The sequence below is a fragment of the Camelus dromedarius genome, chromosome 1 (genome assembly GCF_036321535.1).
Source record: "Camelus dromedarius isolate mCamDro1 chromosome 1, mCamDro1.pat, whole genome shotgun sequence".
NCBI lineage: Eukaryota > Metazoa > Chordata > Mammalia > Artiodactyla > Camelidae > Camelus > Camelus dromedarius.
Window position 1 is genome coordinate 78,733,787 of NC_087436.1, and position 16,969 is coordinate 78,750,755.

The 16,969-nt window shown below is 41.0% G+C and overlaps 1 protein-coding gene across 3 annotated transcripts in view; it reads right to left on the minus strand.

Annotated features, from left to right (window-relative positions):
• TMEM150C (transmembrane protein 150C) overlaps window positions 1-16,969 on the minus strand; it is a 70,584-nt gene that overhangs the window by 36,649 nt on the left and 16,966 nt on the right. The window lies entirely within an intron of this gene.

Below are 16,969 nucleotides of genomic sequence, written 5' to 3' on the forward strand. Positions count from 1 at the left end.
GTGCAGGAAAACAGGCTGGACACACTTATTTGGCAGTTAGCATCCTGGTGACAGGGGAGCCTTGAAAGTGCAGGGGAGACACAACATAAGGAAAGTGTGCACAGGGCAGGAGAGGAGCGAGCAGGGAGGGAAGGGGAAGACAGCCGAGCACAGGAGAGCCCAGCAGGGCCGAGGACAGAGGGCGCAGGACAAGGGAGAGTGAGGAGGCATAATCAGCCAGATGGGAGAAGAAGCCAGATGGGAGAGAGTTTTGTTACGGAAGCCAGGCGAGGGTTTTGAGAAGAAGGGAGTGGTCAGCTATCTCAATGGCAAAAAGGTCACGCTGCGGGCTGAAGAGAGGGTTGCCAATGAGTAGATCAGCGATGGTCTTTATCAGAGAGCAGTTTCAGCAGAATCGAGGAGGTAGAAGTCTCACTGTGTGATGTAGGATGAAAGGGAAGGGAAGATGTAGATCAAGTGATAACTACTTTCAAGAGAAGCTTGGTTGTGAAAGAAACGAAAGACATGTGGTCCTAAGTAAAAGAAGATAGAGAGAAAGGTCAAGAGAGAAGTTTGTTTTTCAAAGAATAGAGATTCGAGCATATTTTATGGCCAGTGGGAAAGAAGCGAAAGGTTGAAAACATGCAGAGAGAGGCAGGGAGTATACAGTGGCGATTCTCCAGATCCTGCAAGGGGCAGGGGACCCGGCTCAAGAGTGCAGCGAGGATTATCCACCACATGAGGAAGGAGGTAAGTCAGGAGGGTGAAAGTCTCAGTTCGTTCATGCCTGATAATTTCCATCTCTTCTGTGAAAGTAAAAAGCAAGTGCAAAGACATCTCTTGAGAGAGAGAGAAAGAGAAGGCAGTGGGATATGAGGGGCCTGGAAAGGGTAATCACTTTGAGGTTTTGGGAGAGTGAGCAGACTTATAAAAACCATCCAGCTCCACAATTCAAGGCCTAAATTAGGCTGGAGATCCTGAATTTGTCCACAGAGTTTTCTTCATCAGTGATCAACAGCCAGTATACAAAAGCATAAAAGCTGAATGGCTGAGGGATCCAAGGCAGGGCAGCTGCCACAGAACATGAGGGAGCAAAGGTAAAGACTGAGTGACAAGTAAGGCTTTATTAACTAAGGCTGGGTAGCAGAAGGAACATTAAGATGCCCAAGGAAACGAGCAAGTTTGATAGTCTGGAGAAACTCCATTTGAGACGCCTGTGGGACATTCAGAAGAGAAGTACATAGTTAGCTTGAAAGAGAGCATAAAGTTGAAGACAGAGGGGTTTGTTGTTGTTGTTGTTGTTGTTGTTGTTGTTGTTGTTGTTGTTGTTTAGTTGGAGTATAGTCAGTTTACAATGTTGTGTCAATTTCTGGAGTACAGCATAATGTTGCACTCATACATGTACATACATATATTCCTTTTCATATTCTTCTTCATTATAGGTTACTACAAGATACTGAATATAGTTCCCTGTGCTAGACAGTATAAACTTGTTGCTTATCTATTTTATATACAGTAGTTAACATCTGCAAATCTCAAACTCTGTATTTATCCCTTCCCACCCCCTTTCCGCTCTGGTAACCCATGAGTTTGTTTTCTATGTCTGTGAGTCTGTTTATGATTTGTAAATAAGCTCATTTGTAAGACAGAGGTTTTTTGAGTCAGCTGCACAGAAGTTCAAGCCAAGATTTAAGACTCAAGCCAAGGTAACCAATAAGTTCCTACTATATATAGTACAGGGAACTATACTCAAAATCTTGTAATAACCTGTAATGATAAAGAATATGAAAAAGAGTATATATATGTATAATTGATTACTATGCTGTATACCAGAAGCCAACACAACATTGTAAATCAACTATATTTCAATTTAAAAAAAGATTAAAGCCAAGGTAGCCATTGCAATAACTCAGACAAACAGTGTAGAATGAGAAGTGGTGATGGACAATTCATCAGGCAATCTAAGAAAGAAATGGAAAATTTTCTTCAAGCCAAATTGAGAGTTATAACCCGGGAAAGTTCTGAGAATTGTTCTGCCCATTAGAAATCAAAACACAGTTATACACAAAGGTTTTTGTGACAGAGGACTGTGCATTAAATGACATATTATTGACAGTTTATACAATTCAGATCTAAGCGTCATCATGATCCCTTACAAGATCAAGAAGGAATGTTATCTTTAAGGGGTCATCTTGTTGATGCCAGGAGAAAGTTGCTCTTTATGGGGAAGGACATATTTCTGCTGGTGGGCGAGGCTTGGTTGATGCACCGTGCAGATACACAATGCACAGAAGAAAGGATGGAGCCAGGGAGAACACTCATTTTTAGGGGGCAATGGAGGAAGGGAGGCTGAAAAAGTGGTCATAGAGGTTGAGCAAAAGGAGGAAAGAATATTGTCAAGAAAGAGATGGTCAACAACATCAAATGTTCTGAGAGCTCAACAAAGACCAGAAGCAAGATGAGATCACTGGATCTGGCAATTCAGAGATCACTGGTGACCCTGGCATAAATGGTGCTCGTAAAGTATCAGTCAGAAGCTAGAGTACAACTGGGTTGAGAAAGAGATGGGGATACTCTTTCAAGAACTTTGGCTGTAAACAAGCAGATGGAGCAACAGTTCAAAGAAGAGTCAGGATCAAAGAAAGATCTTCACAACGGTTTATACAGGCTGATAAGAAAAAGCCAGTGGAGAACCAGTAAAAGAGTATGAACATGACAATGAGATAACAAGTTTGCTCAACAAGTCAGTAAAATCTGAATAAAGATGAAAGTACTTAGTGCGGGCAATAATGTATACGACATAATCTTTCAGGATTTGTCAAATGCTATATGCAGGAAAATGCTGCCCAGGCTATGCTCAGGGATAAATTGATGACCTTAAATATTTTCATTATAATAAATAAAGGAAGGAAGGAAGAATAAAAGAAGCATTCTCTTCATGAATTGAGAAAAAAAAAGACAAATATAAGGAAATTAAGAAGGAGGAAATAATAAAGTTAAGAGCAACAATCAATGAATTTTTTATTTTTCAGTTTTATTTAAAAAAAATTTTTTAGAGCAAGTACCGAGGACTGAACCTAGGACCGTGTGCATGCTAAGCATGTGCTCTACCACTTGAGTTATACCCTCCCCCCTCAATGATTTTTTTAAAAAAGCAAATTAACAGAAATCCAAGAACTAGTTCTTAAACCACTACCACCACCTCCACTGCAGAAAACTTGATAAATCAAAGACCATAAAACTAGGCAAAAATACTGTTAGAAAGTAGCTACAATATGTGTTTATACTGATTGGAGTTGCTAACTAAAGAATTTTTGCTCGCCATCTGACTCCACGAGGATGAGGTGATCAACCACTGCAGCCGCTGACCTTCAACGCAGCCTGAATGGAATTCAGGGTGGAAATCAGGAATGAGGCCCACTGTGCTCCAGGAAAAGACAGCAGAACAGGCCTTTGGATAGTTAGAGTTTCAAGAGAAAATTTTATGAACCTAAATTCTTTCATCTTCTCATACTTTCATGCTTTCTCATAGAAAAGCACTAAAATCATTAACGGAAACATCTGCTCCTCGTGACCAGCAGCACCCTTCTACCCAGATGTGTGCATGAGTGCATGTATCTCCCCCCTCCACCCCTGGCACTAAAATCACATATATAATGACTTCCCCCACCCCTGCCTCTTTGGAGCAGCTCCTCAGAGCTATCTAAGAGGCTGTCTTCCAGGCAAGAGCCTCAGTAAGCCCCAAATAAAACTGAATTCACTGCTCTCATGTTGTGCATTGTTTTTTTTTTTTTCAGTCAACAGTATGTGTGTGTGCGTGTGTGTGTGTGTGTTTGTATATAAAACATGCATATAGTTTTATACACACACACACATAAAACAAATAGTTGTCACTTGTTGGGAGGAGTGAGAATTAGGCAGATGGAGGAAAAGATAGGAAAGCTACACTTCACTATATAACAATAATTTTTGATATCTGAATCATAAGAATTCAAAAATAATTAAAAAGAAAGTTCTAGAAAATGCAGGAAAAAATTTAAATCATAAGAGAATATTATAAGCAATTGAATGCTAATACATTTGAAAATCTCAATGAAATAGACTATATTCTGGAAAAATACAAATTTCCAAAATTGAATCTAAATGTAGGCAATCCACATGGCTCAAATTCAGGAAGACATCAGCACTGGATAGAAATTCAGACTTTTGTTGAATGAATGAATGATTTCTTTAGCTTTACTAATGTGCCATTTCTGTAGGGAAAAAGTTGTGTTCAGTGGAAAACTGTACCATGTAGAGGACAGCCCTCAGTTCATCTGATTCTATGAAGTTATTTTACAGTTGTAAATTATAGGTAACTAAGAGCAACGCAAAATAATTCTCATCTATAGACATGCAAATTCTGTTCAACTGATTCTCCCTTCCCTGTGAAAACAGCACTTCTGTTTTCATGTGCACACTTATTCACTCATTTCAATATTACTTATCTATATTCAGTACTGTTGATCTGTAAATGTGTCCATTTTAAAAATTCTCTTTGAACTCGTTACAACATCTGCCTGGGTCCCTCAACTGACTAGTGAGTGCAATGAGGTCTGTAAACACATTCACTTTTATATTTGTGTGAGTCATGAATTTAACTTTTTTCTGGATATTATCCTTTAACAGTTTCCAATTTTTAAGGAAAAGCTAATTTTAAAGCTAAATATGCTAGAACATCAAAAATATGAGAAGCTACCCAAAGTTTTTTGAAAATAGGTTATTTCTGACACTAGACACTGAAAAGCATTATCTCCAAAAAAAGAAAACTGAATAAAAATAAAAGATATCAACTCATAATTTTTAACTGATGAAATTTTATACCTCCTTAAGAAAAATGATAAATTCTTGATTTTTTTCCACACAGCCACAGTTTATGCTCTTAAACAAATAAACAAACAAACAAAAACAAGACAATAATCACTGCTGTCCTTGGATCTTGAGGGTGAGTCTCCTAAGTGGGATCAGAAAGATCTCTTTGACTCCATCTTCTCAACACATGGATTGACCATCAGAGAACCTCCCCCCCAAATGTCATTAAGTACTTTGATAATTTCCTTAAGTGGCCATAGTTTAAGGAGTATGTAGCCACATTTGTAAAAACAAACAAGTGAGACGTCAAGTCCAAAGCACATTCAGTCTGTCAATAAATCAGAAAACCACAGAAATGTTTTCTGACCTATTAAAGAATGTGAATCAGGGAAAAAAAAAGTTACCTATCAGCATGGGTTTTAGTATCAACAAATCTGGTTTGTTTTGGAAGTGGTTACCACCTAGAAATTTCCCTTTACTGAATTTAGTTATATAATCAAAACTGAAGTCGATACTTTACCCCAAATCTCCTTGAAAACCTTGATTTTGACAACTGCAGTTCTGCCAGGCAAGCTACTTTTTAGAACTAAAATTCTCACAGTTGGTGAGAGATTACTATTGTAGGCAACAAAATTCAGAGTGCATGAAAAGAATAAACTACAATTAGGTATAAGTATTATTTCAGAAGGGTAAGGATGGGTTAGGAATTGTATTAACATGCATTTTTAAAAAAAGGAAACCAATATTTTCACCTATAGACACTGAAAAGGCACTGTGTGAGATCTGAGGATATCAGGGTAAGTCACTCCAAATTCGCCTCTTTGACATGGAACTATTTTGCAGTAAAGGCGTTGGAGTTCCTGAAATCCTTCATTCGCCTTAAGAAGAGCTTCCCAAAAGAACTCAACTGTTATAAATCCCCTCCCCAGGACCAACTCTAATCTTCTCTTTGCACAGAAGAAAAGTCAGACAGACATTGTCACACCACCTGTTCTCCCAAGGAAGGGCTCGTTTATCTTTCCAAAGAGTCATTCACTTTCCCCTAAGTTTCCCTTCTCCTCCTCCTCTGGGAACTTATGAATATATCTCAAATTCTTTTTTAAAATTGAGGTATAATTGACATACTACATTATATTGGACCCCAAATTCTAACCACCATTTTGAATTACTCATCTCTGGGGGTTTCCATGTGTAAGCAGATGCACATGCTAATAAACTTACTTGTTTTCTCCTAGTCATGTGTCTTTTGTTAGTCCAATTTATAGAGCCCCAGCGGGCAAATCTAGGAGGGAAGAAGGAAAAAGAATTTTTCCTCCCTACAAATTCTGCACCCATTCCTTATTAGAAAGAGAGAAAGAGAGAAAGAGAGGAAGAGAGAAAGAAAGAAAGAAAGAGAGAAAGAAAGAAAGAGAGAAAGAAAGAAAGAGAGAAAGAAAGAAAGAAAGAAAAAAAGAAAGAAAGAAAGAAAGAAAGAAAGAAAGAAAGAAAGAAAGAAAGAAAGAAAGAAAGAAAGAAAGAAAGAAAGAAAGAAAGAAAGAAAGGAAGAAAGAAAGAAAGAAAGGAAGGAAGGAAGGAAGGAAAGCAGTCAAGTAGGCAGGCAGGCAGGCAGGCAGGCAGGCAAGCAAGCAAGCTTAAGAAGGCTAGGAATAGAAGGAACATAATTTTTTTTTAAAGGTCTATCTAAAAGCAACAGCCAGAGTGGAGGGTATAGTTCAGTGGTAGAGTGAGCACTTAGCGTGCAGGAGGTCCTGGGTTCAATCCCCAGTACCGCCATTAAAAAATAAATAAATAAACCTAATTACCTAACCCCTCCCCAATAAAAGCAATAGCCAGAACCATTCTTAACCATGAAACCATGACAGAGACATTCCCTTTAAAACAGGAATAAATTACAGGTGAATTTTATGAATGTTTATTTAGCAATGTTCTAGAAGCTCTGGACAATGCAGTGACACATAAAAGGTTACAGTAAATATAATGTTGTAAAGGAGGAGGCAAAAATCAAGTGTTCCCATGTGCTGGGCTGATTTGCCAATCTTGCCCTAGCTTCATCCTTACAAAAGGTTTAACTGAAAAACTATTAGATTTAATAAGTGAACTCAGCAAAGTGACTGGATAAAAGCAAACATCTAAAAATCAATAGCTTTCCTGGGTACTAGCAATAACAATTACAAGATATAATAGGAAAAAAAATCCATTCACAATAGGCAAGATGTACCATATGGGGGGAAAACTTTGCTAAAAGATTAAAAAAAGACCTAAATAAACAGATAGTAAAAAGTTGTCAATTCTGCCCAAATTACTCACACCAGTATATCTTTAAATGAGGTCTAAGGATTACTGCCTTAAAATCCCTCAGATGTTTATTACATTTCAGATTCCTGGGCTGAGCCCAGACTGAACAGAATCATAACAGCAGGGAGGTAGATTTTTCCAGTAAATTTTCTTCTTACCAAGCTTCCCAAGTGGTTCTAATACACATTAAAGTTTAGCGATCACAGCTTTATGTAGGCTTCATTAAACTTAGTAAGATTCCAACTTCATTTGGAATGAGAGCCAAGAAAGGGGCTGCCCTAACATATGTTAAAGTATATCATAAACTTAAAGTATAGACTTAAGGAACATCGTAAACTTCAGTAATAAAAATAATGTGGCCTTTTGCAAAAAATATCAAAGGAATCAACTGAACAGAGTAGTCCCAAGACAAATCCCTACATTAAGTTACAGAAGTCAAATTGTTTCTGTGTTAATTATTACATCACCAGAAAACTGCTGCATCTTTTTTTCACCCAATTTGGAGCTTTGTTTGGCAGGATCTGATGCTACATGCAACAGAAGCAGTTTGGTTGGGGAGGTTACAGGTACGTGCGTTGTAAGGAATTAACTGTCACTAAGAGTGAGTTCTTGTTAGTGATCAGTCCGGTGTGGACCTGGTGTAACAGCCCCAGGAGGGGTATGAAAGTGAGAGACTGATTTCACCCACAGGTCCTGGAAGGGGGAGGCACGGCAGGGGACCACATGGGAGGAATAGCCAGTGAGTGGCTTCTTTCAGGCAGGGTGGGGTGCAGAGAGAGGGAGAGAGAAAAAAGAATTCATAGGCAAGTGCCTTTACTGGGGGACGGGGGTGTGCACAAGCAAAAGACATGAGGGGATTTCAGTGGTGCTTTTGAATGTCACTAGCTCACATCAGAGGAGGGCAAGAAGGGAAACTTGTGGTAAGAACCAATGAGGATCACAGGATAACTTGGTCACCTGGGCAGGGTGCACACAGCCTGTTCATGGGGATACTGAGGCAGTAGGAAAATATGAAGCTTTAAAAATGTATAATACATTCGGCCCTGTATCATCAACATCATCATCACACTAAGTGAAGTCAGTCAGACAGAGAAAGACAGCATCACATGCTATCACTTACTTGTGGGATCTAAAAAAAAAAAAGAGACAAATGAATTTATTTACAGAACAGAAACAGACTCAGACATAAAAAACAAACTTCTGGCTACCAAAGAGGAAAGGGTATGGAAAGAGAAATTAAGAGTTTGGGATTTGCAGATACAGACTACTATATATAAAACAGATAAACAACAAGGTCCTACTGTTTAGGACAGGGAATTACACTCAGTATCTTGTAATAGCCTGTAATGAAAAAGGATAGATAGATAGATAGATAGATAGATAGATAGATAGATAGATAGATATAACTGAATCACTACACTGTACACCAGAAACTAACACAACATTGTAAATCAACTATACTTCAATGGAAAAAAAAACTAAGTGGATTGGACGACACGTGCCCACAACTTGGGTTGTGGAGATGTTAAAGGTGAGTAGGACAGCTTGCCTTGGCTGTGGAAGGTAAACTTTGATACAGGTAACAAGTAGGAAGAGTTAGTTAGCAATCAGGCATATGACAAGAGTCTGGAACCCAGTCCCACAACCAGGCACCCCACTCTGTGGGCAACAGGCCAAGCATCTCCAATTTTAACAGAATCTGTTGAAAGATGTCAGCTATGTTATGAGAGATCTGTACCTCTTGGCCCATTCCTCATAGTCTGGCTTGTACCTGCCGAGACTTAGTAATGTCATACAGCAGGAGGTACCCTGCGTGATGAGAAAACAGCTATTCTAATTTGGTGTCCAGGCATTTTACATTATACTTTATATACCAGGCATTTTAAAGTATAACCCTGCTCACACTCAGAGTCTGGACATTCACATAAGGACCTGAACTTAGGATTCCCACCCCAAGCTCCTGCTTTTGCTTTTCCTGGTGCACCTTTAAATATAACCACTTAGAGCTGAGCCCCTGAAAAGTTAGTGACCTCCACTCCAACCACCTCATAGGGAACAGATGTTTGCTACGCTGCTCTCTGCCCCTGCTCCCTCCTGACGGAGGGCTGCCCTTTTCCCAGCTCACTGCGCTCCTCCCCACCAACCCATTTCTGGGATCTGTAAGTAGCAAATCTTGTAACTTTACTTTCTTTGTGTGAGTGTGTTGAAATTGTGTCTTTAAACAAAGGGACCCAGTTTTCACTTCACCAAAGTGGGAGCTCAGATGCCTAGGGAGCCACTGGTGTGGGTGGCTTGTGCCTTCTCATCCAGCAGGTCACAATCCGCATGTTCTTAATTGAACACACCTGCTCCAGGGCGGAGGGGAAGGAACACACCCTGAATGGCACAACCCCCTCCCTCCCTGGCTAGTAAGTAGTCAAGGGCCACCATGTGGGCTAGAGACTCATGGGTTTGGTGCTTAAAGGACAATGTTTTGTGCAGGCTTTGAAGGTGCTGGCTGGCAGTTAAGATTTGATTTTGTTTGAGAAAGACCACTAGACTGGTGCCAATGCTGGCTGCTCCTGAGACTGTCTTATTACGATAGGAATAAATACTGTCTGATTTGTCTGGTGTCCTTGGGTTGAGGGAAGTGGGAAGCACCTGGTGGATAAAGAACTGGGAAACCCCAGTGTAACCACTGTGTAGGGTTTCATTAGAGAAATCGTAGGGGAGCCAACAAGGAAAAATATATAAGATGTTGTACCTATGAGTCTGGGTCACAATAGGACCTGAAGGTGCCATCATTCCGAGCACAGTGTACTGGTGAGAATGAGGTGCTGTGTGTAACCAAGGCAGAAGAATGGTTGTGGTGGTCATGGTTGGAGACAAAAGGCAAGAGACAGTGGCAGCAAGCTGGGTGGGGGTGGTGATGGGGATAAGAAAAAGCATCAGGGAGTGGGTAGTCCTCTTCCCAGGGAGTCAAGAGGTTGGCTGACATGAGGCAGGTGCTTTCTGGAGAAAGCAATAATCTCCATTCATTTTAGTAACCTCTGATTTCCCTTTAGGCACGGAAGTATAGAGTGTACATTTCAGCAGAGAGTAAGGCGTATACCAGAATCATGGGCAAAGCAGACAGTAGGCTCAGGAAGGAAGCAAAAATGTCCCATGTCCACTTTGTGCCACAGGAGAGGTGGTTTGGTCCATGGATGTCCCTGGGATGGAGGTTTTAGTGTAAGAGGTTAAGTCATCTCTGGCACAAGCAGGGGGGGTGAAGTCATCTCCAATGGCGAGTTCTTGGGTTGAGGCATTGTCATCTGCAGCCGTGAGATTCTGGGCCAGAGCAATATTGTCTGGGATGTGGGATTGGGGTAGCCTTTCCAAGTGGTTACCCACTCTAGTTGCTGTGGGCTTCCAGATTGTAAACCAATGAAAACACCCAGACCAGTAATAGTAAGATTAATAGTCAACAGAATGGTGCGCAGCTGAAACTGACAGGGTTTTTGTATTAGTGCTGGTGGAAGTTTTGGTCCAGATGGGTCCTATATCAGATGTGCAGCTGCCTGGCCTGTGGAACAATCTATGATTAATGAGTCCTAGGAAAGTATGTGCCCTTGATCTGACCTCCAGCCCTCTGGAATGGGAGATAACATTGAAAATTTATAAAAATAAGTTAAGGCTTGGGGCAAGACAGAGAACTTTGGAGTTCACTATTTGCTGTACTGGAATTTGAAAAGGAGTCATTTGAGAAGACTATATGTCTCTCAATTAAACTTTTATCTGAGATCTATCAGGGACACAAAAGTTCTACTGAGTACCTCTTCCAAGAGTTCACATTTTATATTTTGAAAAATGAAAATATCTTAGTTACTGCTAGTAATGTCTGTAACTCCGAAGGGGATAAGGAATGTCCTGGCAAAGTCCTGCACGGTGGCCGTAGTATTTGCAGAAGCATGGGCCATTTTTATTTCTATTCTGGGTACCTGCGAGGCAAGAGATTTCTAAAGTATTTCACCCTGAAGGGGATAATTTTTAGGCAATGGCCCAACAGTTTATAATAAATATGAAATGGGGCCATTGTTGGCCAGGACCTCCAGACAGTGAGATGACTGCCTGGAGTTTGGCCGAGTACACTGTTTCTTGGGTCCTGTCCTTTATCAGGGACACTCTGGCTAAAGGATGGAAAGTAACAACATCCCACTGAGTTCCATCATGTGTGATGGTTAGCAGTGCCATCTGTACAGTACATGAATGCCAGCTGCTCTTCACTCAGTTAATCCAGTGAGGCTCCCTAAGTAGCCAAGGAGTCTGGGGGAGTGGTGACCTCCTCCAACACCCCGGCATCTGGCAAGGGACTGAAGACAAGGGAAGCCACGCCCTCCTTTAGGTGGAATGTGCCAGAGGGCCAGGTTTGGCTCCATCTTGTCTTAAGGAGGCCTTGTAGCCATGCTGATCATTTTTATGATCCAAAGCATAAGGGAACAGCTGGGTATGGAGAGTCACAAGCTCAGGGTCTGTTACAGCCTCTATTTCCAGGAAAGCTCAGTAGGTAGCCAGTCACTTGTTGTTTTAATGGTATTTAGCCTGAGACCAAGTCTTACATCAGAAGCCCTGGGGCAACCAATGGCCATGTTAAGTGGTCCAGAGGCTCCAGGAGGCATGAGAAGAGGTTGCCAAAGCCTTTGTAGTGAAGGTTTTGAAGACACTAACAGGAGTGCCTGAGGATTTTAATTTGTAAGTAAAATTCATAAATGACAAATGTCACCAGAATCCAAAAAGGACAAAATGATGTTTGGTTATTAACACACATTAATGTGTCTCCAGTGAAAGTCCTTGGAGGAGGCTGTTAACAATGTGCTGTCAGACCTGTGCACCTGGAGAGGGTGCAGGTCTTGTCGGCGAAGACAGTGTGTGATGGCAAAGCTGCCCATGGGTAGCCTGGAAAAGGTGTTTTGTGTCCCTTCAGAGGTGGGGGCAAACTGCAGCTGAGAGTCTGCTGAAATAGGCACTGAATTGGATATGTTAGCCAATCTGTAAGAGCGAAATATTTACTGGTTATTGATTGAATAGAATCATTAATTTCAATAATACTGGGGCCTTGATGAATGAGACCACAGCATTAAGGTGGTAACACTCCATCATGAGGCACCATTCATTTACTTATTTTTCAGATTTAAGAACAGGCAAAATTGGACTGTCAAATAAAGAAGCAATGGGGATGATCATTCTTTTACTTATTAGGTTTTATATAATAAATTTTAATCTTTGAAGATCCTATTTTAATTTATTTTGGTCCATATTAACTATTTTAACTGGGGAAATGGGATTCCATTTATCAAGCCAGTTCGTAAGTGCCAAAAACTTACATCGATTTTAATATATTATTCATGCTGTTAGAACATGTATGTCTAAAATGGAATATTTTAGGGCAATGGGTTACATTAAAAGTGAGTTAAAGTGCAGTGAATTACAGTTAAAGACTAAAGTTAAAGTGAGACATACCTATTTTTTTCCTCTACTTTATATTGTTACTTTTTAAGGTTATAGGGGGCGTAATGGGTTATAGCGGGATGCACAGATGTAACTCTAATTTAAGCCCCAGTATTAAGTCCAGGAAGTTTTGTCAATTGGTGCATTTTAGCAGATATTAAACCTCTAGGTTGTAGAGGCACAGAAGCCAATCAGTAGCAGATATTAAACCTCTAGGTTGTAGAGGCACAGAAGCCAATCAGTGCCCTTTTAATCTTTTTGTTACAGAAATTCTTCAGTACAAAATCATTGTATATAACTTTTGGATTTCCAATTGGGTCAAATAATGGAACTTTGTTTTATCTTAGTTATACACATATACATAATTTATTTAATTACTTTTAATTTATTTTTTCCCCTGTATTTAGGTTTTTTTGTTGTTCTTGTTGTTGGTTTAGTCAATAAGTAATCCAGGACTAGCATTATGTTCAATACACCTGGTTTTTGCTGGGCACATAAAGTTTAAAGTTCCCTTTTTTTCCGTTGGGCTTGCAGTCTCCAACAATTGCATTTTCTTTCCCCAAAGCTTTATTTACTTATTTAGCCACCTGAAAGGGGTGGTTTTTAGTTTTGCTAAAAGCGAAGGGAGAAAGAGGAAGGGACTCCCTGTCTCTGCGCAGAGGTCTCTCTCTCTCTGTGACATCCCCTCACCCACCACATGATAATTAGTCTTTTTTTTTTTTTTTTGGTCTCCTTTTCTTTTTCTCTGTTTTGTTAAACAAAATCTTTTCAAGTGTTTTTTTTTCCTCTCTCCTTGAATGTTAGTACCCAGGTCTGCTGTTCCAGAGTGACCCTTGCTGTGATGGGGGGGGCGCCAGACTCTCTCTCTAGAGGGTCCCCATCAACCTACCTCAGAGGGACTGGGGTCAACAAGTAGGAGGGCAACACCAGCCTCAACTTTGTCTTTTAAATCTTTTGTGACAACTGAATTCTAAGGAGACTCTTCGCATGTCAATGGGTAGCAGAGCTCAAATTGACAGGGAGATTTGCTTTCTCACACTAGCTGAGAAACCGCCTCAGGTGTTTGAGGGGTGCAGGATTAAAGTGCTCCTTCCTCCAGCTTTTTTTTTTTTTAAATCCCAGTTGAGCTACCAGTCTGCGTGGCTGGGACCTATGATATCCCTTGGGCTTGGAGGACAGAAGAGCGACAGCAAGCGATGCAGCAGACGAAGGGGTCTCCAACGCCAGCTGCACTGACCCTTACAGGGCCCCACCGCGGACACTCCGAGGGCGGGGGCATCGCCCGACACCGAATGGGAAGCGAGCACTTCTCCCCCAAGAGTGTCACTCAAAGCCCCAGGAGCGGTGTGGACAGGGTCCCGAGCCCGTAGACCAGGACATGTCGACCCCTCTGTTTTGGGGGCTAACACTCAGCACTCGGGGACACTCCACGGTGGCTTAATCGAGACACCGGCAGAAGTTTTTCTCCAATTAGTCCAAGCTCCAGGACTGCAGGCGGAATGACAGGCAAGCTACCCAGTGGTTCTAGTGTCCCGGGCAGCCTCCTTCTGCGAGGCTCAGGCTGGGAAACGGCATTCCGGGCTCTCATATGAGACTTGGGGCACGGTCGCCCTTTAGGGTGGGGAGTCTTGGCGGCATTTGGAGGGGGCGCGCAAGGCAGCGCACGTGAACGCCAAGACACAGCCTTCCAAATGCTGGAGACCGGGCGCCAGGGCCCATTCATCACCCAAGAGCAGTCCCAGGGCATCTCCGTGGGGTTTTCCGTCCGTGGCTTAGATCATCCCATCCTCCTCGCCAATTGTGTCGTAAGGAATAATTGTTACTTAAATGTTTGGGGTGGGTTTTGGTTCTGGATGATCGGTCGGGTGCAGACACGGAATAACACCGCGGAGAAGGGTATGAAAGTGAAAGAGCTTGATTATAGGTCCTCGAAGAGGGAGGCCCTGCGGACAGCGCAGGGAACCACGTTCGAGGAGCGGCCAGGAAGTGGCTTAACTTGGCAGGTGGGAGCAGGAAAAGTGAGGACCCGCGGGCAGTGCCTTTACTGGGGATCGGAGAAAGCGCACATGCAAAAGGTGCCAGGGGATTTCGTGGGTGTGTTTGAACATTACTGGGTCACAGTCAGGGGAGGGCAAGGGGTAACCTGTGGCTGGATCAGCCTATCACACTGACCCGCTGGTCTGGGCAAGGTGGATGTTGAGGCATCAGGAGAATATGAAGAAAATATGAATAAAGATTTTACAGAAGAATTACAAATGTCCATAATAAGTACACAGAATTTTGTCAACTTGAAGAACAATTGAGACAAAATTTAAAAAATCAGTTTCCCCATCCAAAAGAGACTTTTTTTTTTTTAATGGTAATACGTAGTGCAGGTTAAGACGTAAATAAATGGGCACTCTTTACACCACTGGTGAACCAGCTCTCTTACACATTCTGGGAAACAATTAGGTTGTAAGTATCAAGAGGTTAAGAGGCACCTATCCTTTGCCTTTGTACTTTTACTCAGGAGCGTGTACTGCGTTAAACACTGTCCCCCTCAAAAAAAGATATCGTTACCTGTGAATGTGACCTTGCTTGAAAACAGGGCCTATGCAGATGTAATTAACAAAGTATCTTTAAAAGAAATCATCGTGGATTTAGGGTAGGCCCTAAATTCAATGACTGCTGTCCTTACAAGAAAAGGAGAGGACACAGAGAGACATACATAGAGAAGAAGGCCATGTGGAGACAGGCAGAGATTGGAGCGATGCTGCCAGGATCCAAGGAATGCCAGGAGCCACCAAAAGCTGGAAGAGGCAAGGAAAGAGTCTCCCTCCAGAGCCATCAAAGGGAGCATGGCCCCGCCAACACTTTGGTTTTGGATTTCTGGTCCCCAGAACTGTGAGAGAATCAATTTCCGCTATTTTGTGACGTGCTACTGAGTTTGTGGTGATTTGTTGTGGTAGCCCTTGACAACTACAGAAACAATCAGCAATATGAACAAAAGCTTATATGTAATGATGTTCATCCCTACATTATTTATAACAGTAAAAAATTAGGAAAGACTTAGAGCAATGAAAAATAGAAGAAGGTTAAGGAAGTTATAATATACACCTAATATACTCTGCAGCCATTGAAATGTATTTTGAAGAATTTCTAATGCCATAGGAAAATGCTTATGGTATACAAGTACAAAATTCAGGATACGAAAGCATATGTACAGTGTGATTCCCCAGTGCAACCATATATAATACACATACTTATCTGTATGTATAACGCTGAGGAATAATGTGAGTAAAAAGTCCTAAATAGAAAGTAGCACAAAAATTCAACAGTAGACTAAAAGAAAAATAAACCATGCTCTAGGAGACCTTATCCCAGGAAATATATAATTATTATGATGAAGATAATGAAATACATTAATAAGTCATATAAGAGAAATCCTACGAGGATGCTGAAAAGGCACTTGGCAAAATTTAGTTCTCATCCCTTACAAAATATCTAGGAAAACTAGGAGTAGAGGGCTTTATAATGAGTATCTCTCACAAACCATCAGCCAATATTATTTTTTGGTGTGAAAAGAGAGCTTTCCTATTAAACAAAACTAGTGTATGAATGAATACTATTACCATGATTATGCTGAAAAAGAGATAACAGTCCCAAAATGGAGTCACTTGTACTTAGCGCATGTCACCAAAACCAAGAGTTAATACCTAATCTAACTTCTGTTTCAGCCTCTCCCAGAATGTAGCCTTCAACCAGTCAATCTGGAATTACTCAGTCAGCACTAGTGAGGTAATCTGTTTAGTAGACCCCTGTCTTCCCCCAGTTCCTTCGGGGGACATTGCCTGAAACAATCCACTCTTTGCTAGAATAAATTCCTTGCCCTGCCTCCTTCTGCCTATAAAGTCTTCTATTTTGTACAGCTTCTCGGAACTCCCATCACAGATGGGATGCTGCCCCATTTATGACTCATTAAATAAAGCCAATAAGATCTTTAATGTTTACTCAGTTGAATTTTCTTTTTAACAATTATTAACACTGTTCAGGCAGGTTTTATCAGTTCAGTTAAAAACAAGAACAAAAATAAGGGGTCTGCTTATAAGAAATACAGAAGTGGGATTATTATCTGCAACAATAAGACCAGAGAATTGATTAAAATATTATTGGAGTTAATGAGTGTTCATATAAAGGGCTGGATAAAAGGTGAAAATTCAAACAGCTTTTAATTGTACAGGAAAAAAATGAAAACGTAATAGATTTACAACAGCAACAAAAGCCATAAAATATCTAGGACTATCTGTAATGAGAAATATACATGAAAAAAACCCCACAAAACTCTGAGCGATAGAAAAACTTGAATAAATTTTCCTGGAGGGTTAATTAGAATTCTGTG